This window comes from Podarcis vaucheri (genome assembly GCF_965113315.1).
Source record: "Podarcis vaucheri genome assembly, chromosome: 7".
NCBI classification, from domain to species: domain Eukaryota; kingdom Metazoa; phylum Chordata; class Lepidosauria; order Squamata; family Lacertidae; genus Podarcis; species Podarcis vaucheri.
This window is the reverse complement of record NC_138765.1, coordinates 79,807,321-79,830,000: the sequence shown is the minus strand read 5'-3', so window position 1 is coordinate 79,830,000 and position 22,680 is coordinate 79,807,321. Positions and strand designations below refer to the sequence as shown.

At 46.5% G+C, this 22,680-nt stretch overlaps 1 long non-coding RNA gene across 2 annotated transcripts in view; it reads right to left on the bottom strand.

Moving 5' to 3' along the window:
• Positions 1–829: 829 nt before the first annotated feature.
• Positions 830–22,680, bottom strand: part of LOC309536562 — a 51,295-nt gene continuing 29,444 nt past the window's right edge. For both annotated transcript variants that reach the window (XR_014221622.1, XR_014221623.1), the window contains one exon: positions 830–1,158. This is a non-coding gene — a long non-coding RNA (uncharacterized lncRNA). The remainder of the gene's footprint in view (positions 1,159–22,680) is intronic.

Sequence of the window (22,680 nt, the reverse complement as noted above, 5' to 3'; positions counted from 1 at the left end):
GTTTCCATCACAGTGTTCCGTTGCACCAGAAGCAGTTTAGTCATGCTGGCCACATGACCCAGAAAGCTCTCTGTGGACAAATGCCAGTTCCCTTGGGCTGAAAAACGAGATGAGCCCCACAACCCCATAGTTGCCTTTGACTGGGCCTAACCATCCAGGGGTCCTTTACCTTTACCTTTTACCTAATCCCTGGCATCTGCAGGTGGGGATAGAAAAGAGCCCTGACTGAACCCCTGGAGAGCTACAACCAGTCAATTCATAGATAACATTGAAGAACCAATTGTTCGACTTGGCAGAGGGCAGCTTTCTATGAGTTGTTGAGATTTAGTTGTTATTGCCATTACCATAATTATTATTAATTATATTTATATCCTGCCCTTCCTCTGCGGCACCAAACAAAACAAGAGATAAATGAATTAACTCATCTAACAACATCTGAAAACAATTTCAGTTCAGATGCCACTGGTAGCAAGTGCTAGTCCTACTCAGAGAAGACCCTACTCAGAGTAGATTCCTTGCAGTTAATGGACCTAAGATAGTCATGCCTCTTAACTTCAATGAGTCTACTCTGAGGAAGACAAGCATTGGATACCACCCTGTGTCTTAGGAGATCTGAGAGGAGTCCCACTAGACAGCAAGCAAAGGCCCATCTGGTGCAGTATCCTGTTCCCAGTGTGGCCATCCAGAAGTCCACAAGAAGCCCACAAGCAGGACCTGAGCACATTGGAGGCCCCTTGGATGGCCATGTTCAGTTTGAAACAGCAAATGACAACTCCTTGGCAACAGGATGGAGATCCCTTGTTAATATCAGTTCCTGGGAATCCCAAGTGTCAGGGAGAGTGGCTGTTACCTTCAGGGCCTGCTTGTGGGCTTCTCCTTCAGTTGACTACTGTGAGAAGAGGATGCTGGACTAGATGGACCCCTGGCCTGATCCAGCTTCAGGGCTCTCCTTATATTCTTCTACTTACCGTCTTGCCTTGGGCTGAGTCCTCAGCCTGGACCTCATCCAGAGCTATAATGGACCAGATCAGCAGCACAGCAACAAAGAGGGTGATGGAGAACTTCATGATGGCTTCACGCTGGTCAATGGAGTGGAAGAGCTTCTCCTTTGGTCTGTTCTGTCCCAGGTGACGGCACAAGCTCTTTATATACCCTTTCCTTCATGAGCAAGGAAGAATCTGGGTTTGTGCCCAGCCACTCAGCTGGTTTGTTTGTTTTTAATAAGGAGTGGCTTGTGTTGTGAGGTATTGTTGGCTAGGGAGCAGGAACAAAGTTATTTGGAACACTATTTACCACTGGTCTTGGCAGACATCTCTTTTCCACGTGGCCAGTTTCAGAGTTTGCTGGGGCCCTAATGGGTTATGAGGCTGTCATGGCTCAGATATTCCCTGGCCAATTAGGGGAAGAAAAACTGTACTGAGCAGGGGGTTCCCTTCTATTTCCCCATCCCACAACATTTCCACTGCCACTAGGGTGATAATAACCTAAGAAATGCTCTGCTGGATCAGGCCAGTGGCCCATGCAGCTCAGCATCCCATCTTCACAGGGGCCAAGCCAGACCTGAGCACAAGAGCATTCTCTCTTCCTGGAAACCCAACAATTTATGCTTGGATGGGGGCTCAATTTTGTTGATGTAGATCAGCAAGTTAAGTAGAGGAGAATCTTTGGAGTTGGTTTTCAGGATGGTTCAGAAAAGGGCAGCCAAAATGTGGAAGGGAATAAAGTGACTCCCCTACAAGCAAAGGTTGCCTCATTTGAGACTTTTGGGTCCATAGAAAAAGTGAGTAAGAGGTGATGTCAGGGACTGGACAGTGAAGGAGGAATGGTGGAGACCGCCTCCCCCTCCTCCTGAACTTTCCAGAGAAGAGGAAGTCAGTGGTCTGTGGGAGGGCATAGCTCAGAGGCAGAGGAGGAGAGAAGCTGGGAAATAATGGGAGAGGAGCAGGAAGAAGAAGAAGCACCAGGGGAGAGACAGCTGACAGACTCAGTATCTTTAGTAAGCATGCCAGACACCACCACCCCCAGAACCTGGAGGTCATTGAAAGTAGGAGAGCAGAGAGCTCAGAGGTAGAAGGCACAGATCAGCCACCGTAGGAATGACGTATAAGGGGAGAGATGGAGGGGTGGGGCTTAACTTGGAGAAACGCCATTATCTAAGAAAGATGGCATTGCTATCTCTTTCTCTGTGAATTCAGTGGTAGCTCGGGTTACATACGCTTCAGGTTACATACGCTTCAGGTTACACACTCCGCTAACCCAGAAATAGTGCTTCAGGTTAAGAACTTTGCAGCAGCAGGAGGCCCCATTAGCTAAAGTGGTGCTTCAGGTTAAGAACAGTTTCAGGTTAAGAACGGACCTCCGGAATGAATTAAGTACTTAACCTGAGGTACCACTGTATTGTATAAAAGACTTGGTAAGAACTCTCCTTGTTTATCTACTACTTGGCTGCCTACTGTGGGAGGGATTGGATTCCCTGAAGCCTGACTGGTGACAATGATAGAAGCTTATAAAATTCCACATGGCATGGAGAAAATGAACAGAGGAAAGCTTTTCTCCCTCTCTGATAATACTAGAACTCATGGGCCTCCACTGAAGCTGCATGTCAGAAGATTCAGGATGAGTAATAGGAAGAACTGCTTCATACAGTGGATAGTTAAATTATGGCACTCACTCCCACAGGAGGCAGTGATAGCCACTGACCTAGGTAAAGGTAAAGGGACCCCTGACCATTAGGTCCAGTCATGGCCGACTCTGGGGTTGCGGCGCTCATCTCACTTTATTGGTCGAGGGAGCCGGCATGCAGCTTCCGGGTCATGTAGCCAGCATGATTAAGCCGCTTCTGGCGAACCAGAGCAGCACACGGAAACGCTGTTTACCTTCCCGCCGGAGCGGTACCTATTTATCTACTTGCACTTTGACGTGCTTTTGAACTGCTAGGTTAGCAGGAGCAGGGAGTGAGCAATGGGAGCTCACCCCATCGTGGGGATTCAAACTGACGACCTTCTGATCAGCAAGCCCTAGGCTGAGTGGTTTAACCCACAGCACCACCCGCGTCCTCGTGTGTATAAGGTGCTCCAACATTAAATAAAAATCATTTCCCCATCAGAGAAGAGGCAATAGTTTTGGGGGCGGCAGGATTTTTCACATGATATATTACGGCTGTAATCTCTTTTGTTACAATGTTAACATTACAAATATTTCTTTGAGAGGTGGCTAACAACTTCCTTAAGCATCTCATCTGACTCCAAGTTTCAGAGAGCACCTAGTGAGTCTATTATTCCATTAGTCAGGAAGCCCAAAATTCTGTTCCAGTCCAAAAATGAATACTTAAGAGGTATATTTAAGAGGTACATTAACTTTTCAACATGAAGGAGTACAGCAACTCTGTTGAGATATCTAAGGCTTATCACCTTGTTGCTGTTCCAATCTCCAGGTTGCACAATGGCTTTTGCAGAGAAAGTATTGTACCTTTTGAGAATGTTTTGAACAGGTACATTAATTTTCCAAGAGTACAACAACTCTGCTGCAGGAACAGTATGCAAGTTGTTTAATGAGCTTGGTAGGTTACTGGTGGGGAGTGACCTACACAGTGAAACATGCTGTTAACCAAGCCTAACTTATATTGTCCATGTCATAAATATAGGGGTTGCTCATGCGTAAGTTGCCGCCACTCCTGGCTAGGTTGCCTTGTTAAACCTTTTCTGTCTAGACAGCCCTTCACTTCGTGGCTGTTTCAGTCGCTAGCAGAATCCGTCAGTGGGCGTTTCTTAAATTTTTTCCAGCATAAAAGCTGTTTGACTCCAAGTCTCCTCCTACTCTCCCTGCACAGAAGTCTTCTGCGCAGGGAGGGTGTGGGTAGCAGAGGACCCGTGCTCTCCCCGCTGGTCTCCGGCGAGGAGTCCTGGAGCCCCCTTGCCGATTCCCCCATCTGCCCCCCTTTATCCCTGGTGTTACGCTGATTTCCTTCCCCAGCTGATGAGCTGCCTCTCCCCCTGCTGGGCCCTTCTCCAGTATCGCTCGGGAGCCTTGTCTCCGCCTCTGGCTCTGATGTCAGTTCCCTGACATCCACCTCCCCCCCAGGACCCCCTCCACCCCGGCCCGACCTTTCGATCCAACTTCGTCCCTTTCCTCGGCTGACGATGCGGGGAATCCCCGGAAGGAGCTGTCGCCATCCTCTGTGGATTCAAAACCTGCTTCCCACCCGCTCCATCTCTCCCAGTCTGGGCCTCCCAGTCTGATTCTTCTTCCTCCGAAGCCTCTCCTCCCTCCTTTTCGGAGGCAGAAAAACCCACAAAATCCTCTTCATCATCTGTGGTTCCAAATTGCTCCTCCCAGAATCTCGCTAGTGGTTTCGGTTTGTCCGAGAACAGGCTGTGGAATTCCTCCACAAGATACCCGTCATTGATTGCCTCCGTGGGAACCCACGTGTTTTCCGAACCAGGTTCTCCCTCCCAAGCTACCAAGTACTCCACCTGGCACCAGTATTTCCGTGGCCAGGTTGTGGTGTTCCCTCTCCTCTATCTGCGGGTGTGTGGTGACTTCGCCCTCTCGCCCCGGGAATTCCCGCCCTTCCCTGTATGGTGAGAGTAGGGACCTATGGAACACCGGGTGTATCTTCATGCTGTCAGGCAACTTGAGCTTGAATGCCACGGTGTTCACCTGCTGTGTTACCTCAAACAGCCCTAGCCGCCTTGGCTGCAACTTCTTGCACCCCCCCCTTAAAGGGTAACCCTTGGGTTGACAACCACACCCGGTCCCCCACCCGTATGGTCTCCCCTTCCCTACGGTGCTTGTCTGCCTGCCTCTTGTAAATTTCCTTGGCCCGTTCTAAGTTCATCTTAAGTTGCTGGTGCAGGGCCTCCATTTCTTCCACAAACTGCTCTGCCGCCGGTACGCTCCACCCTTCCTCCCCACTCCCCGGGAAGGCCCTGGGGTGACACTCATAATTGGCCATGAACGGGCTCATTCCTGTGGACACATGTTCAGCGTTATTGTACGCAAATTCAGCCAGCGCTAGTTTCTCTACCCAATCGTTCTGCCTCTCGCTGACGTAGCAGCGTAGGTATTGCTGGAGTATACTGTTCGCTCTTTCTGCTTGCCCGTTGGTTTCCGGATGCCTCGCCATCGAGAAGCTCACCTCTACCTGCAACTAGCTCATGAGCTTCCTCCAGAACCGGGAAGTAAATTGTTTCCCGCGATCCGAAATTACCCTCGAGGGAGTCCCATGCAAACTGAAGATGTGATCCACAAACAACTTGGCTGTCTCCTCTGCGGTCACCGTATGTGAGCAAGCTATGAAATGGCACATCTTCATCAGTAGATCGACTACTACCATGGCTGCTGTCTTCCCCCTGGACTTGGGCAAATCTGTCATAAAATCAATGGACACCACCTCCCAGGGTCTTCCCGGCGTGGGTAAGGGTTCCAGTAACCCTGCAGGGGCAGCCCTCTCCCCCTTTGCCCTTTGGCAGCAGTCGCACCCCCGTACATATTCCCGTACATCCTCCCTCACCCTTGGCCACCAGAACTGCCTGGTGACGAGCATCATGGTTTTGTGCTGTTCAAAGTGCCCAGCTGTGGGGTTGTCGTGGAGTTGTTTGAGTACCTTTCCCCTCAGGGTCTCCCCCGGTACATACAGCACCCCCTTATAGTACAGCACCCCTTCCTTTTCCTCACCCCCTTGGTTTTCTCTTCCATCTCGGAGTTCCCGTATTTTAGTTTGAGCGAACACGTTGTTTCTAGTAAGCCCGGCCAGTTCTCGTTTCCCAACCAAGGCCCACCCCCCACCCCTCGGTCCTCGGGGATCACGTGTCGTATCTCTGGCAGTCCCTCTCCTTCCATGTACTCTGGCTTCCGGGAGAGAGCGTCTGCTCTTACGTTTTCCTCTCCTGGCACGTATTGGATTTTGAAGGAAAACTTGGAGAACTCCTGTGCCCATCGAATTTGTCTCTGGTTGAGTACTCGTGCGGTCCTCCAGTATTGCAAGTTCTTGTGATCAGTACAAACTTGGATCTTGTGCTGCGCCCCTATTAGCAGATGTCTCCATCGGCAAAATGCCGCATAGATCGCAAGCAGTTCGCGGTCATACACCGTATAGTTTTGCTCCGACTTGCTCAGCTTCCTCGAGAAAAAGGCACACGGCTTCCATTCCTGCTTGCTCCTCCCTGGCTGCAAAAGAACCGCCCCAATGGCTCTGTCAGACGCGTCGGTCTCTAGCCTCATGGGTTTCTCCAGATCAACGTGCAGGAGCTGCTCTTCCGAAGCGAACGCCTTCTTCAGTCTTTCAAAGGATTGCTGGGCACTTTCTGTCCAGACGAACTTCTTTTTGCTACTGAGACAATCTGTGATGGGCGCTGTCAAGTGGGCGAAGTTCTTGATGAACTTCCTGTAGAAGTTGCTGAACCCTAGGAACCTCTGCACGTCCTTCCAGGTTTTGGGGGCCTTCCATTCCAGTACCGCCTGCACCTTGCTTGGGTCCATAGCTAGGCCTTTGTCTGACAACTTGTACCCCAGAAACTCGACTTCTCTGGCGTGAAGCTGACATTTTTCCAGCTTGACCCACAACTGGTGCTTCTGCAGTCTCTTTAGCACTTCCCTGATGTCTTTGACATGTTGCTTCTCATTGTCCGAATAGATTAAGACGTCGTCCAAGAAGGCTACGCAGTTCTTGTACAGCAGGGACCCCAACACGTGGTGCATGAAAGCTTGAAAACAGGCGGAACCTGACTGTAATCCAAATGGCATAAGTACTCAAAGGCCCCCAGGGGTGTGAACATTGTGGTCTTCCATTCGTCCCCTTCCCTCATCCTAATCAAGTTGTATGCTCCCCTGAGGTCCAGCTTGGTAAAAATTTTCGCCTGCCTCACCCATGTTAAAATGTCGTCAATCCTGGGCATTGGGAAGGTCACGAGTTCTGACACCAAGTTGACGGCCCGGTAGTCCACAACGAGCCTGGGTTGATTAGTATCTTTTTTGTCCACAAAGAACACCGGACTGCCCCCCACCGCCTTTGATTCTCTTATGAAACCTCTTTTCAGGTTCTTGTCAATAAATTCCCGCAACTCCTTCATCTCCTTGTCCGACATGGCATACAGTTTACCCACCAGCAGCTGCGCCACTGGGAGCAAGTTGATTTGGCAGTCAAAGGGCCTATGGGGGGGGGGAGTCTATCCGCCTCCTTCTCGCTGAAGATCTCTTGCAGGTCAGCATATTGTGGTGGCACCTCCCCTTTTGGCTTCACAGCTATCCCAGCCACCCTGGCCACGGTCATCCTTGGGGTTTCCCCCCTAGACAGTGTTCCAAGCAGTAAGCTGACCCAAAGGTGACCGTCCACTGATGCCATGCCACTACTGGATCATGTAGTTATGGCAACCGATAGGCCAAAGTTGCCATGAGTGCCAAGAAAAACAAACATGAAGTCCGGCACGCTTCCCTTTCGCAGCTTGCAGACTGTTTGTGCCGATCCAAAAGTCCTCTGCCTCCCTAGCTGTCAGCAGAGCGATCGCAGCAGATAGAAGCAATTGCAGCGTGTGGGTGAATAATTCAGAACAGACACAAAGCGTTCCTTATCTTCTCTAGCCTTTAATCAAGTAGAATAACATCGTAAATTAAACCTGGCGAAAGCTCACCCATTCTCCCTTTCGCGTAGCGTCCCCGAAAGCAGACTGAAACACTTAGTGTCAAGCCACTCCCGTAAGTGTTTCTAACCACGCCTCAGGAAAGAGACGTCACACTGAACTCCTTAACCCTGTGAGTTCTGAAACCAATAACACCCCCTCTCGTCACGAATCCTGAGGGAAACTGTGAACCCCTGTTTACAGACCTCTTTGAGTTCAACTCACCTCCCATTGCTTTTTGCCTCCCACTGGCATTTATCCCAGGCAATTGTTGAATCCCTTCCACACTCCCAGAATCACACTGTGCGAAACCAACCCACGCACTGGTGACCTGAAACCTCTCCGGTGGAACCCCCTTTGTGGTGCGAGTTGACCGCCGGAGCACAACCTCGGGCGCTCCTCCTGACCCACTGGGGTCAGCAAATGTGTCTCCCAGCACAGAGGACTCCCCCTCTGACTTGCTGCGTCTTCGGGCCTCCTGCACTTGGCTAACAGGAGATGAAGGCTCACTTTTGGGTTCTCTCTTAACCTGTGGAGAAACCCACCCCTGTGCTTGACCATCATCAGCAACCTGGTCTTCAGCAACAGGCTCCGCCTTTGACTCTCCTTCCTCCCTTTCTTCCTCCCTTTCCTCCCCCTCAGAATCGAACAAGCATTCTGAGAGAAAATCAGAACCATACCTAGGCTGTGACCAACCACCCTGCTCAAAGAACTCAGCATGCTTGCTGACCAGCAGCTTGGTCTGATCACCCTCTGGGTATGCAAACTTCCACCCATTTACAGATGGGTAGCCGTGTTGGTCTGCCATAGTCCAAATAAAAAAATTCCTTCCTGTAGCACCTTAAAGACCAACTAAGTTAGTTCTTGGTATAAGCTTTCGTGTGCATGCACACTTCTTCAGATATCTGTGTATCTGAAGAAGTGTGCATGCACACGAAAGCTTATACCAAGAACTAACTTAGTTGGTCTTTAAGGTGCTACAGGAAGGAATTTTTTTATTTCCACCCATTTGTTGCAGGATCATACCCACAGAAGATCATGTCCTGACACCTTGGACCACCCTCCCTCCGTTGTGCTGTTGGTATTGGCACTGAAGCCTTGGAACCAAACGAACGGAAGAAATGCACCTGTGGCTTTTGCTTGTGCAACAGAAAAAACGGTGTGTCACCTACAGTGTGATTGTAGGACCTGTTAAAAACAAAGCTGGCAAATTTCCAAGCTTCACTCCAAAAGCTCTGAGGCAGCCCAGAGTCACACAGCAAAACCCTGACAGCTTCAGCCAGTGTTTCACTCCTGTGCTCTGCCACGCCTCTCTCTTGAGGAGACTTTGCACCCATCACCTGGTGACGAATTCCCTTTTCCTTGAAGAACTCCTTCAGAGCAGACCCAGTGAACTGTGACCCACGGTCGCTCCTGAACTCTTGCACCTTGGTGGAGAACCTTAGTTCCACCTCCGCAACCCAATCCTGGATCAGTTGCGCTGCCTCTCTCTGCGACCTGAGAGAGAAACACCATAAATTCTGAGAAAAATCATCTGCCATCGTTAGCAGATACCTGGCCCCACCCAGACTCTCACACTTCATGGGTCCTGTAAGGTCTGTGTGAACCAACTCAAAAGGTTTTGTGGTTACCCTCTTTACCCCGGGAAACCTGCCCCTTTGAACCTTGCTGCATGCCCTGCACTCTAGGGACCTCCCACATTCTCGGAGTTGGCATCCTTCAGTGCAGCTGGGCAGCTTCTGCACATCTTCCAAACTAGCATGAGACATTCTCTTGTGCCATACATGAACACATGAATCATGACTGGGAACACTAGCACACTGCGCCTGTGCTTTTCCAGCATTCCCCCCACCCTCCAGAGGTGTCTCCAGAACAAAGAGATTGTCCTTGCCCTCCACGTTGACAAGCAGCTTCCCCCCTCTGGAAATAGAACAGGTGTTATTTTCAAAACAAATTTTGTACCCTTCTTTTACAAGAGCTGGTACAGATAACAGACAACAATGCATCCCCGGCACAACGTAGATCTCCAGCTGCGCCTGCAAAAAAGGAACATACACGTCAACAATGTCAGAAACTTGCTTTTGGGAACCGTTTGCAAACTTCACAATTTTCCCAGCCAAAACAGCCCTGCAGTCCCGCAGCCCCCCAGCAGGTGTCTCTCCAATCAGGTGATGACTCGCTCCACTGTCGATTATAAACTTCACAGCTGTGTCCCTGCTGGAATTGTTTTTCAAAGTTGCCAGAGAAGCCGTGAGATGATAACAGTCTCCCTTCTCTGAGTCACGTCCTTCCTTCGCGTTCCCACGCTGGCCTCCTCTCCGAGACTGGTTCCCATGGGAAGCGACCTTGGAGACATCCTGCCCGGCCTCTCTGCTTCTCTGCGGACAAGCCCATTTTAGGTGGCTGTTCGATCCACAGACATAACATCGACGAGTGGAAAAAGCCTGAACACAGCTCTCATCTGGCCTGCCCCCCCCCCTCTGCAACCGGTGGAGCTGCCTGCGCCAGACCTGCCCTCTCGGATACGCCTCTCCTGTTCGTCCGAAAGACGCCCTGTCCCGTACGATAGAGTCAAATCCTGTGGACTCATGGATTCCATAGACAGACACAAATTGTCATAGCTTTTGTCCAGAGAGCTGAGCAAAATATAAACCTTCAGTTCCTCTGAGAAGTTGACTTGCAACAGCCGCAACTCATTGAAAACAGATAGCATCTCAGTAACATGCTGTCTGATGTTCCCACCGGGACGCAGCTTCATCTCAAACAGGCGTCTGGTGGTGTGAATCTTTGCACCAGCCGTGGTTCTGTGGTGCACCCTCTCAAGGGCTTGGTAGGCCTCCTGGGCAGTTTCAAGCCCTTCAACCAGAGAAAGTTGAGAACCCTCCAAACTGAGCACCATTGCCCCCAGGGCCTTTTGGTTCTTCCTCTGTGACGCGTGAGCAGCTGCTATGTCCGCCGCTGCTGCTCCTGCTGCAGGTGGTGGTAGAGGGGGTCCCTGGGTCGCCTCCCACAACCCCTTGGCTACCAGCCAGGCCTTTAGCTTCCGGCTCCATTCGGCCCAATTTTGTCCGTTTAATTTTCCGAAGGGAACTGAGAATGATTCACGATCATCTGCCATCTCCTCCCCCGGGGGCTAAGCTTACTCACGTCTCGGCAGTAGCTTCCTCCGCCTCCCAGCACCGGCAGATCGTTTCTCCCCAGCGAGCTCCTTCCAGCCTCAGAGAAACAGCTCCAGAGCTCCAGCTGGCCCCAGCAACTTTTCAGCTAGCTTGCTGGCCTCCCCACATGTGGGACATTCCTGCAATGCTTCAAAGCGTTGGCAAGCATCCATAACCTATGGCAACCGATAGGCCAAAGTTGCCATGAGTGCCAAGAAAAACAAACATGAAGTCCGGCACGCTTCCCTTTCGCAGCTTGCAGACTGTTTGTGCCGATCCAAAAGTCCTCTGCCTCCCTGGCTGTCAGCAGAGCGATCGCAGCAGATAGAAGCAATTGCAGCGTGTGGGTGAATAATTCAGAACAGACACAAAGCGTTCCTTATCTTCTCTAGCCTTTAATCAAGTAGAATAACATCGTAAATTAAACCTGGCGAAAGCTCGCCCATTCTCCCTTTCGCGTAGCGTCCCCGAAAGCAGACTGAAACACTTAGTGTCAAGCCACTCCCGTAAGTGTTTCTAACCACGCCTCAGGAAAGAGACGTCACACTGAACTCCTTAACCCTGTGAGTTCTGAAACCAATAACAGTAGTGCCAGCCAGCTCATCCCTAATATTATTGGGGGTCCTGCCAGTGTGGCTACGTGAAAGGCAATGGTCTCTGTGTGCCTGGAAACCCTCATTCTCATTGGTGGGGTCTGGTGCGTCACTTCCCCTCCCAGAAGCTCCCTGCCATCGATGGTGGTCACTTTTAAGGGGCAGCAGGTGGAGGTGGTGCTCTAGGGCGAAGTCCTTGCTGAAGAAATTGCAGGAACTGCCTGAATCCAACAGCCCCTTCACCTAGACTGGGTGCCCATTCGGAAGTTCTAGCACCACTTCTATGGCTATAGCCACCCTGGGGGGGGTGCTGGGAAGTTTTTGCCTCTGCACATGAGTCTGAGAATGTTCTGAACAGTTCCCATTGAATTCATGAAACATTATACCCTGACCTGTTCTTTTTTTTAAAAAAAATGATATTTTATTAGATTTTGACAGAAAAAGTTACAAAACAATAGACACAAAAGTAAAAAGACACAAAAAAGATACAAAAGCCAAACTTTAACATAAAAAGTAAAAAGAAAAAAAAAGAAAAAAGATATAAAAAACCCTCTTTTCAGTTTCTTACCATTCATTTACTTATTTTCCTGACTTCCTTTCACCTCCCTTTTTTGTATTCCATTTAGAAGTTGGTTCAGCAAATTCATACCCTCTTATTTTACCCATAATTATTTATCCTTATATGTTGTCACTTCAGGTTTTCATCTAATATCAATCCGTTCTTACAAGTTCTTATTTTACCTTATTACTAGAACTGCTTCGTTTCATTTCAACTTCATTACCATTTTAAAAAATTTACAGTTCAATTTCCCATTAGTTTCTTTAACCTTATCTTACCTTCTAAACCTTAAAATTTTAAAATTTAAACCATAATTAAGCTTAACTCCTTTAAACCTTTCTGCTAAAGCCAATTAATTCATTTTCAGCACATTTTAGTATTTCATTAGTATTACACTAATTCCAAAATTAAGATAGTTTATACAAAAGAGATTCTCATTCTGGATTTATCCAACGTCCCTTCTTCCTGGTTTCGGATAATGTCAGTCCTTCCACCATTGTGTTCTATCCATCAATCGGGTGTTCTAATATCAGAGGCTCTCAAGTCCCTTCCGTGCCCCCTCTGCAGGTTTTCTTCTTCCTGTTTATACTTGCACGCGTCCCTGTCCCTTGTTGGATTCTTGCATATTTTCTTCCCTTTCTCCTTGGGGAGTGAATCTCCGGGGATCTCCATACAGAAAAATTCTCCGTTTTCTTTTATCAGATTGTCCCATTCCCCGATAATCCACTCCCCAATATTTGATTTGTAATCCAAAAAGTAGTTGTTCCAAAAATGATCATCAACTTGCTTTACAGTCCCACCAGAGCTAATGACTTCCTTAACTCCGAAGTTTAACAGATGTTCTCCAAGTTCAATCTTCCAATGTTGCAGCTTTTGGTCATGCGGGATTTTAGGTCTCTGTATCTTTTGAGGTGCAATCGCAACCTCTTCCATCTTCCTCTGCCCTTGGACTTGCCTTGTTGAACCAGTCTCCTGTATTAACTGTTGTGAGGTTTCTTTGACTTCGTTTCCTGTTAGTTCGTCTTTACTAGCTGGAGCAGATATAAGATCCAACTTTTGGTTCATCAAGGTCACTTTCTCATCCAACTGCTGCAGCATAGCATTTATTTTGCTAAGGGCACCAAGTAAGACTTCCTCCCTATTCATTTTCTGTCAAGGTCAAATAGCTGGTCCCACGGTCTGAATTTCACAGATGTTATATCTTCTCTGTAAATTGCAGCAAACACACTGGATAGCTCCCTCTAGGGGATACAATTACTATTTAACGTCCATCTTTAAAGTGTATCCAACAAAGGGAAATTTACTTTCGATTTTCAGATTCTTTGTTTCCTTTCAATATAATGCAAACAAGCAGAAGGCAGCATTAGAATTATTTTGTTTCTCTTTTAGTTCTGTCTGTCAGTAGTTTTCCCGTTTTCAATTAGTAATCATCACCGACAATTTCTGTCCTGACAATCCGTCCCCAGGTTTGGGACGATGGGAGCTTATATTCTTACACTCTCTTTGCAGGATTAAAAAGTCAAAATTTCTTCCCCCCTTTTCTCCTGCTGTCAAGGGGTTTTTTATGGTTATAGATGCAGGAAATTTCAATCTTAAAATCAATTTTCCCGGCTTTTTAGCTTATAAGATCTTTGCTTCGATCTATTTACAAAAAACGGGAGGCGGACTTCCTGTTTACGCCTTCCCGCTTCGGTGCCAAATTCAAGGTTATTTCTTTGATCAAAGGGGGAATTCCTTTGATCTCCCGATCTTTCAATTGTCCTACTCACGGGTTGTTGTTTAAAAGCTGAATTGTCACAGGAAAAGGACAGCGCTCTCCGACATCAGCTGTGCAGCTTCACTCCGCAGAAGTAGCAATTGACTCACAGCACCGCGCCAGCACCCCGTCTTGCTCCGGAGCCCTTTGCAGGGTTCCTTTGCTGATGGGGGGGCGCAAAAGGTGCCCGCCGAGTCCCACGGTCGCAGGCTTCACCCGCCTGTGGTTTTCGAAAGGGTACCCTGACCTGTTCTTAATGCATTGCTGACCACATCTACAGAACATGATTGTTGTATTCTTTCATGTTATAATCAATCATTAGTAATTATTTTAGTCTTGCTATATCAATCATTAGTTATAATTTAATTAGGAGGTTTCATGCCTGTCTAGTTCTGTGCTCCCTTTCCCAGCCTTTAATCTATTGGTGATTAATGCCTATATGTAATCCTCGCCTTGTACTTGTGTTAACCAATCAGCAACAAGTCGCTTTGTGTTTGTATCAACCAATCAGCAACAAGCGCACCTGTGGCAATGTTTGTAATATTCAATAAAAGAGAGTTCTCGGGGCTGGCTCAAGAGATGCCTCTCACATGACACCTGCTACTTTTCTGTCGTGATTTCATTCCAACAGGGGGGTCTGGCTGGGGCACTTCTATTGGTTGCTGGCCTGGCTGCTGTGCCCGCTGAGTGGCAGCCAAGCGTTGGCGTTTCCCTGCTCCTGCCCCCTTTCCCCCTCTTCCTCACCTCCAGCAGCTCCCACCATCCCTTGCCAGGCCTTTCTTTGAGGGCAGACCCTGCAAAATGACCTGGCCACTGGCAGAGGAAACACTTCTTGGTGGTTTTCCAATCCTTTCCCTCCCTCTTGCGACCTTCATTGGAGTTTGAAACCTCCCGCGTGCGCGCCATCTATTTCCATTGGCTCTGCCGGCGGGGAAGGCTGCCTCGGTATTTCAGGAATGTGGTAGTCATGGCAACGTTCCCCTCTCCCTTCGCACTTCTCCTGAGCGCGCGCTTTCTGTCTTAGGCCAATCGAAAGCACAGCCTTGGTCAGCTGATCCATCGAAAGCTCGTCCTTCACCGTTGGGGACAACCCCTCCTCAAACAACATCTGAATGGGTTCAGAGTCCAATTCTCACCCGAGCCGGTGGACTAACATTGCAAAGCGTGACCAGTAGTCTCTCACTGACTGGTTCCCCTGTTTGCAACCCATCAGTTCCCGCCGAGTCACACTTTGCTGCACATCACTGGAATACATTGCATCCATCGCCTGGAAGAATTTCCTCAGGTCTTTCAAGGCAGCATTTTGCGTTGCCATTAGGGGCCTGATCCATTCCCTGGCCCCATCCTGCAGATGCCCGACAATATAGGCCACCCTCTCCCCATCGTCCACAAAATCCTTATGCTGCAGTTCCAAAGCGTACTCTATTTCCGTTCGGAACGCGTTGTAGTCCTGGGGCTTCCCCCCAAACTTGTGTACCAGTCCCAGTACCTTCCTTGCTACGGGGGTGGGTCTGACCTGTGCATCGTGAGCCCGCCTTTCTTCCAACCACGCCGTCAGAAGAGCCACATGCTGTTCCAAATCTCGGTTCCTCTCCACCAGATTTTGCACTCCAGCTGCTCCCTCCGTGGCGCCGGCTTCTCCGGTTTGGCTCATTATGCTGCCTGCCTGTCGCTGCGCACAAGCAACGTCAGTGACTGACAGATTGCTGTCATAAATATAGGGGTTGCTCGTGCGTAAGTTGCCGCCACTCCTGGCTAGGTTGCCTTGTTAAACCTTTTCTGTCTAGACAGCCCTTCACTTCGTGGCTGTTTCAGTCGCTAGCAGAATCCGTCAGTGGGAGTTTCTTAAACCTTTTCCAGCACAAAAGCTGTTTGACTCCAAGTCTCCTCCTACTCTCCCTGCGCGGAAGTCTTCTGCGCAGGGAGAGTGTGGGTAGCGGAGGACCCATGCTCTCCCCGCTGGTCTCCGGCGAGGAGTCCTGGAGCCCCCTTGCCGATTCCCCCATCTGCCCCCCTTTATCCCTGGTGTTACACTGATTTCCTTCCTCAGCTGATGAGCTGCCTCTCCCCCTGCTGGGCCCTTCTCCAGCATCGCTCGGGAGCCTTGCCTCCGCCTCTGGCTCCGATGTCAGTTCCCTGACAGTCCACAACATCCATATGGCAAAGTTGCCCTGAGGAGGACTTGGACCTAGATGACTCTCAAGACCTTAGTCGCTCCTTCTCCACTATCTAGTTTTGAGGACGTGGCTCTTCCACTATCTTCAGACTCTCAAAATGACCCACTTGTAGTTTTGCCTGCTCCAGACATGCAGGAGGATGTGACTGCCGAATCAGCTGTGTATGCTTTTTAGGCATCACAGACAGCTCTCCCAGAGGGGGTTCCTCCACAGGAGAGGAAAGCCTCCGCAGCCCTCTTAAGCCTTCATATGCCTCTTGCTCTTTTCTGAGCAACATCTTCCATGCCTCAGCTAGCAGGGCCCATTGAGAGATCTGTAGGATCCTGATTTGCCTTTCCTTGCCAACCTCTCACAATTGCTCCCACCTCCGGGGTGAGTGCCAAGCCCCAGTAGAACAGTAGCAGAACTCTTTCAGGCTTTGGGGCTGATGCAGTCAATATGCTGCCTTCCAAATCCTTTGGAGAACAGGTCTCAGCATCTCTTTCCATGTAGCTTCTCCTACTGCACCACTGGGCAGGAGGCTGTAACTACAGAATCAGCCATGGGCTATTTAAGGGTTGCAAAATCAAATATCTTTAATACGGTCAGTGACCAGGAAGCAATTTATAAAATATGACATTAAGAGTAGTATTGTGCTACAAGTAGCAGTAAAAATATGGCCAATTCTCAGAATTGGTGCTTATATTTATGACCAGGTTTTGAGTTTTAAGTTTTTAAAATTCAATTCAGGAGTCGCTACTGTTTATTATTATTCTTTCGATGTTTACAGTTTGAACTCCTTTGTAGACATCATTGCTCGTCTTATTCTTGTTGCAATGTAACAGTACTTTGCTACGGACCTCTTAATTTCGGGCTCTTTGTCAGCTAAGAGGTGTCTGATATAGGTGTCGTCTGTACTATGAGGTATTTTCCTCAGAATCAGTTCGATCAGCCCTTTTCTTGAGTCTCGATATAATGGGCAGTATAAGATGACATGCCCAATGGTTTCGATTTCATTGCTGTTACAGGGACATAATCTTTGTTCGATCGGTATTTTATTATATCTTCCCTCTAGAAGAGCTGAAGGGAGAGCGTTAAAGCGGGCCCTGGAAAATGGCCATCGGTGTTTAGCGTTGTCTAGAACTTTGAGATAGTTTGCTAGATGGGGCCTTTGGGAATTGTATAGAAGTTTATAAGTTATCGGAAGTTGGTTAAAGTCATTTTGGGTTTCAGTGTCCCAGTCTTTCTTTGATTATGTTCTTGGCCCTTCCCCCTTCTAAACTTAATAAATAGTCTGGGGAGAGACCATATGTGGCCAGTTTTCTGAGAATGTCCTTCAACCAGCTAGATTGGAATTTGTCAAGAAGCATCAGGGAAAGTAGTCCAACCGGCGAGTTGTTAAGTCTTAGCCAAGTGCATAAGGTTCTTATCCATACTTTGGCTTTAATGCTGTATAAGCCCGCTTCCAGTCGTAGGGCAGCGTTTGGGACGCATTTAGGTGTTTGCAGGAGTGATCTAAGGAAACCTGATTGTATCTTCTCATATGGGTCTAGATTAGAGAGGGAGACGAGTGGTGTGCCGTATAGGATTTGTGCTGTTGGTTTTGCAACGAATAGTTTAATTGTAGCAGGAATGAAATTTCCTCCCGTTGTACGATGGAATCTTAGGATTGCCGTTGTACTTTTTTGAGCTGTGAAGGAGCTGTAGTTTATGTGGGCAGTCTTCTTCCTTGATGCTTGGAATATCACTCCTAGATATTTAAAGCATGTCACTTCTTCAATCTCCTGATTGTCTAAATTCCATCTGTATATTTTCCTTTTGTTAGAGAAAACCATGATTTTTGTTTTTTGGTAGTTCACTGCTAGTTTCTCTTCTCTACAATATTGGGATAAGCTGTTAAGAGCTCTTTTGAGGCCCATCTGAGTCTGGGACAATATAACCGCATCATCTGCATAGAGTAGAATAGGCAGTTTTTTGTCTGCTAATTTTGGGGCGTGTGTATCTGCTCCTTGTAGGTGGTCTATTAGGGAGTTTATATAGATGTTGAACAAAAAGGGGGCCAAAATGCACCCTTTGTTGTTCTAATGAAATTAGAGAGTTGACCTTCTTGGCTGCATCTTATGCGAAGTCGTGTGTTGTTGTACAGTTTGTATATTAGTAGCAGCAGACGTCGGTCTATGGATGATTTGTTGAGTTTGTCCCAGAGTCGAGTTCTTGGGATGGAGTCAAAGGCTGCTTTAAAATCTACAAATGCTGCGAATTGGTGGTGATTGTGTTGCGACGTGTATTTCTCAGCTAGGTGCTGTAAGATCAGGCAGTGATCCATTGTGGATCTCCCTTGTCTAAATCCTGCCTGTGCATCATCAAGAATCTTCGCTCTTTCTATCCATTCGCACAGTTTCTCACTGAGGTGTTTAGCGTATAATTTACTTATTATGTTCAGGAGGCTTATAGGTCTATAATTGGAGGGATCGTCCCTCGAGCCTTTCTTGTAAATGGGAATAATGATGGAAGTCCCCCAGTCGTGTGGGATCTGTGCGGTTCTATCTATATATGTGAACAGAGAGGCTAGCAAGGGGGCCCACCAGTTCGCATTGGTTTTAAATAGTTCCGCTGGTATACAGTCAATTCCAGGGGCTTTCCCGTTCTTTAGTTGGTCAATCAGCAGATGGATCTCTGTTAATGAGACTGCTGGCCATGGCTGTATCTGATCATCCGGTATGTCTAATGCATAGGACTCATCGCTGGATTCCTCGTAAAGATTATGGAAGTGCGTTTCCCAGGCTTTCATTGATATGCAGCAGGATAGTTGTGATAGGCCCCTATCCGGCTGTACAGCTACGATTCTCCAGAATAATGATGGGTTACTTGATTTGGAGGCCTCTATCAGTTGCTGCCATAATAACTTCATTGCGTATCTTTTCTTTTGTGTCAGAAGTTTTTTGTAACTTCTTTTGGCTTCAAGCATCTTTTGTCTGTTATCCTCTGTTGGATTATCCTTATGGCAGATGAAGGAGTGGATCAATGATTTTTTGGAGGTAATACACTCATGATCGAACCACTCCCTGGAAGTTTTCCGACGGTGGGGAGACTTGGAATTCGATTTTACAACAAACTCTTGAATTTTTTGTATAAGCATTTCATATGTTGTCATCATGTTCGGGGCACTCTCCTCTATTTCTAAGCACCCTTCCATAATTGCTTTTGAGAGACGGTAGCTCTCCTCAGTTTTATACCAGTTAGATATCCGCTCGCTCACTTGTCCGTTCCATCTGATTTTCTTGAGGCCTGTTCCAGGTGTTAGATCTGGTTGATATCTGCGTTGTGGTTTGGGCAGATCGAAGGGTAAATCACACACGAGGGATAAAGGTAAATGATCGCTTTCAGCTCTTGCTGTAATGGCGAGTTTTGATATCCTAGGGATCAGGTCCTGGGAAACAATGCAATAATCTTTTTTTTTTTTCAGATAAATATTTTATTAGTTTTCTAAAAGTAAAGAAAAAAGAATGAAATACTAAAGCATAAGAATAAAGAACAAGAATAACAACACAAGACAGATATACCATATATGCAAATAAAAAGTTTTCCACCTGTCAAATTAACATAGTCGTTTCTTCCTGGACTTCCTTCAACCCGCCCGTAAATCTTCCGCAATAAAATTCTAAGATACACATTACCTAGTATGTATTGTCATTAGACATTCTTCTACCTCTATTTACCTTGGACAATACCTCTTCCTCTTTCACAGTGCTTCTCTGAATCCCCTTAACGTTATTTGACCTTCACTAAGATGCTCCAAGTAATCCACATATTTCCCCCAGTCCTTGACAAACTTTTGGTCTCTTAAATGTCTGATCTTTCCAGTCAATCTGTCCAAATCCGCGTAGTCTAGTAACTTCGATCTCCACTCCTCTATTGTTGGCATTTCCTTTTTTTCCACTTCTGAGCAAGGACTATCCTTGCTGCTGTTACTGCATAATACATAAATTTGTGGTCTTTCTTCTTAATTTCATTCCCTAGTATTCCTAGCAGGAAAATTTCGGGTTTTTTGGTAAACGTATATTTTAGAACCTTTTTTAATTCAATATATACTTCCTCCCAATATTCTCTCACTCTCCTGCACTCCCACCACATGTGATAAAAAACACCCTCCTTCTCTTCACACTTCCAACATTTGCTGTCTACTTTGTACATTTTTGACAATTTCGCAGGTGTTATGTACCACCTGTAAAACATCTTCATGACGTTCTCTTTCACCGTCATACACGCAGTAAAATCCAGACCCTCTTTCCATACATTCTCCCAATCTTCAAATTGTATAGCGTGGCCCACATCATTGGCCCATCGAATCATTACTGTCTTAACTTCTTCGTCTGCCAAATTCCAATCCAGCAACATCTTATACATTCTAGATATTATTTTCACCTCGCTATTTATAATTTCCGTCTGGAATTTTGATTCTTTATCTGCATACCCTCTATCTTTGGCCTCTTTTCTAAACATCTCGTTAACTTGGACATGGTGCAACCAGTCATACACGTACCCCTTGATCTGCTCATACGGTTTTAATTTCCATTTCCCATTCTCTTTCGTTAGCAGTTGTTCATATGTTGCCCAGTCTCCACTCATATTGATTTTCTTGAGGCTCATCACTTCGAGGGGTGAAAGCCAGTGTGGGATCTTAGGTTCTAGTATGTACTTATATCTTTCCCATACTTCGATAAGTGGGCCTCTAAAAATGTGATTTTCAAACCCCTTGTGCATTTTCCTCTTACCACACCACAGATAGGCATGCCAGCCGAATCTGTTATTAAAACCCTCTAAATCGAGTAACTCCTTATTCTTTAGCTTGGCCCAATCTTTTATCCAGCAGAGACATACTGCCTCATAGTAGAGTCCCAAATCCGGTAAGGCAAAGCCTCCCCTTTCCCTTCTATCTGTCAACAGTTTATATTTTATACGGGGTTTTTTGCCCTGCCATATAAATCTTGATAGTACTCTCTGCCATTCCTTGAACACTCTACTTCCCTTAATTATGGGAATGGTCTGAAATAAAAATAATACCCTCGGTAATACATTCATTTTAATAGTATTGATCCTTCCCCAAAGAGACAGTTTCAGTCTTCCCCATGCTTCCAGGTCTTTTCTTATTTCTCTCCACACTGGCTCATAATTATTTTTAAATAAGTCTATATTTTTAGGCGTAAGCCAGATCCCCAAATATTTTATTTTCTTAACCACCTGTATCTGTGACTGTTCTTGGATTGTTTCTATTGTTCTTTGATCTATATTCTTTACCATCATCTTTGTTTTCCTCTTATTTAATTTAAAGCCTGCTATTTCTCCAAATTGGTCTATTTCCTTTAGGATTTCTTCTATTGTAGTTATTGGGTCTTCCGTCATAATGACTAAATCGTCTGCAAATGCTTTGGTCTTATAAGCGTGTTGTCCAATTGTCACTCCTTTAATTTTCCCGTTTTGTCTGATTGAATTCAGAAGTACTTCCAATACCATTATGAACAGCAACGGGGAGAGTGGACATCCCTGTCGTGTTCCCTTCTGTATCTTTATTTCTTCTGTCACAATATTGTTTATGATCATTTTGGCCTTTTGATCTCTGTATATTGCGTTCACTCCATTAAAAAAATATCTGCCTACATCCAGGTGTTCTAGGTTCTTCATCATAAAGTCCCACGCCACGTTGTCGAACGCTTTTTCCGCGTCTACAAACATCATTATCGCCTGCTTATCGATTCTAACCGATAGGAATTCTAGCATATTAACTATATTTCTTATATTGTCCCTCATATTCCTGCCTGGAAGAAATCCGGCCTGGTCTTTGTGAATAATTTCCACCAATATGGACTTTAGTCTTCTTGCTAGAATACCTGAAAATATTTTGTAGTCCGTGTTCAACAACGAGATTGGCCTATAGTTGTTAACCTGGGTTAAATCTGTGTCCTGCTTCGGGATGAGAGTAATGAACGCCTCCTTCCAGGTCTCTGGGATTTCTCCTTTTCTTAAAACATTATTCATAGTCTCCTTCAAAGGATTCACAAGTACAGATTTCATCTCTTTGTAGTAACTTGCTGTGAATCCATCGGGTCCCGGAGCCTTCCCTCTTTTTAGATCTTTAATTACCTCCTCTATCTCTTCTGTTTCAATTAACTTATTCAATCGTTGTTTCTTATCAATTGGGATTTTCTGCACCATTTTCTCTTTCAGAAATCTTTCTATCTTCCTTAAGTTGTTTCTATCTTTCTTTTTGTAAAGGCTTCTATAGTAATCTAGAAACTCTTTTCTAATTCCTTTTGGATCAGTGACCTCTTCTCCCTCTATTATAATTCTATTTATTGTACTTTGTTCTTTTCTCTTCTTAATCTGCCACGCCAACCACTTTCCAGATTTATTTGAGAATTCGAAGCTCTTTTGTCTTAACTTTTTAACATTCCACTCTATCTCTCTATTTATTATCGCAGCAAATTGGGCTTGGAGAATTTTTATGTTTTCTTTTATTCTCTGAGAGTTGGGTTTTCGAATTAATTTTTGTTCACTGTCCATAATCTGCCTTAAGATTTCCTCTTTTCCTTTCTCTCTGTTCCTATTTTTAATCGAATTCTGTTGGATAAAGTATCCTCTTATCACAGCTTTGCTGGCGTCCCAGACTACGTTAATGTTTGTACCTTTATCTCGATTATCCATGAAATATTCTGATAACTTTTTATGCGCATTTTCTACAATTCTTTGATCATTTAAGAGATAATCCTTTAGTCTCCATCTGAAAGTTCTTCTGTCATAGCTCTCCAGTTCCCACTCTATCAGACTGTGATCAGAGATTACTC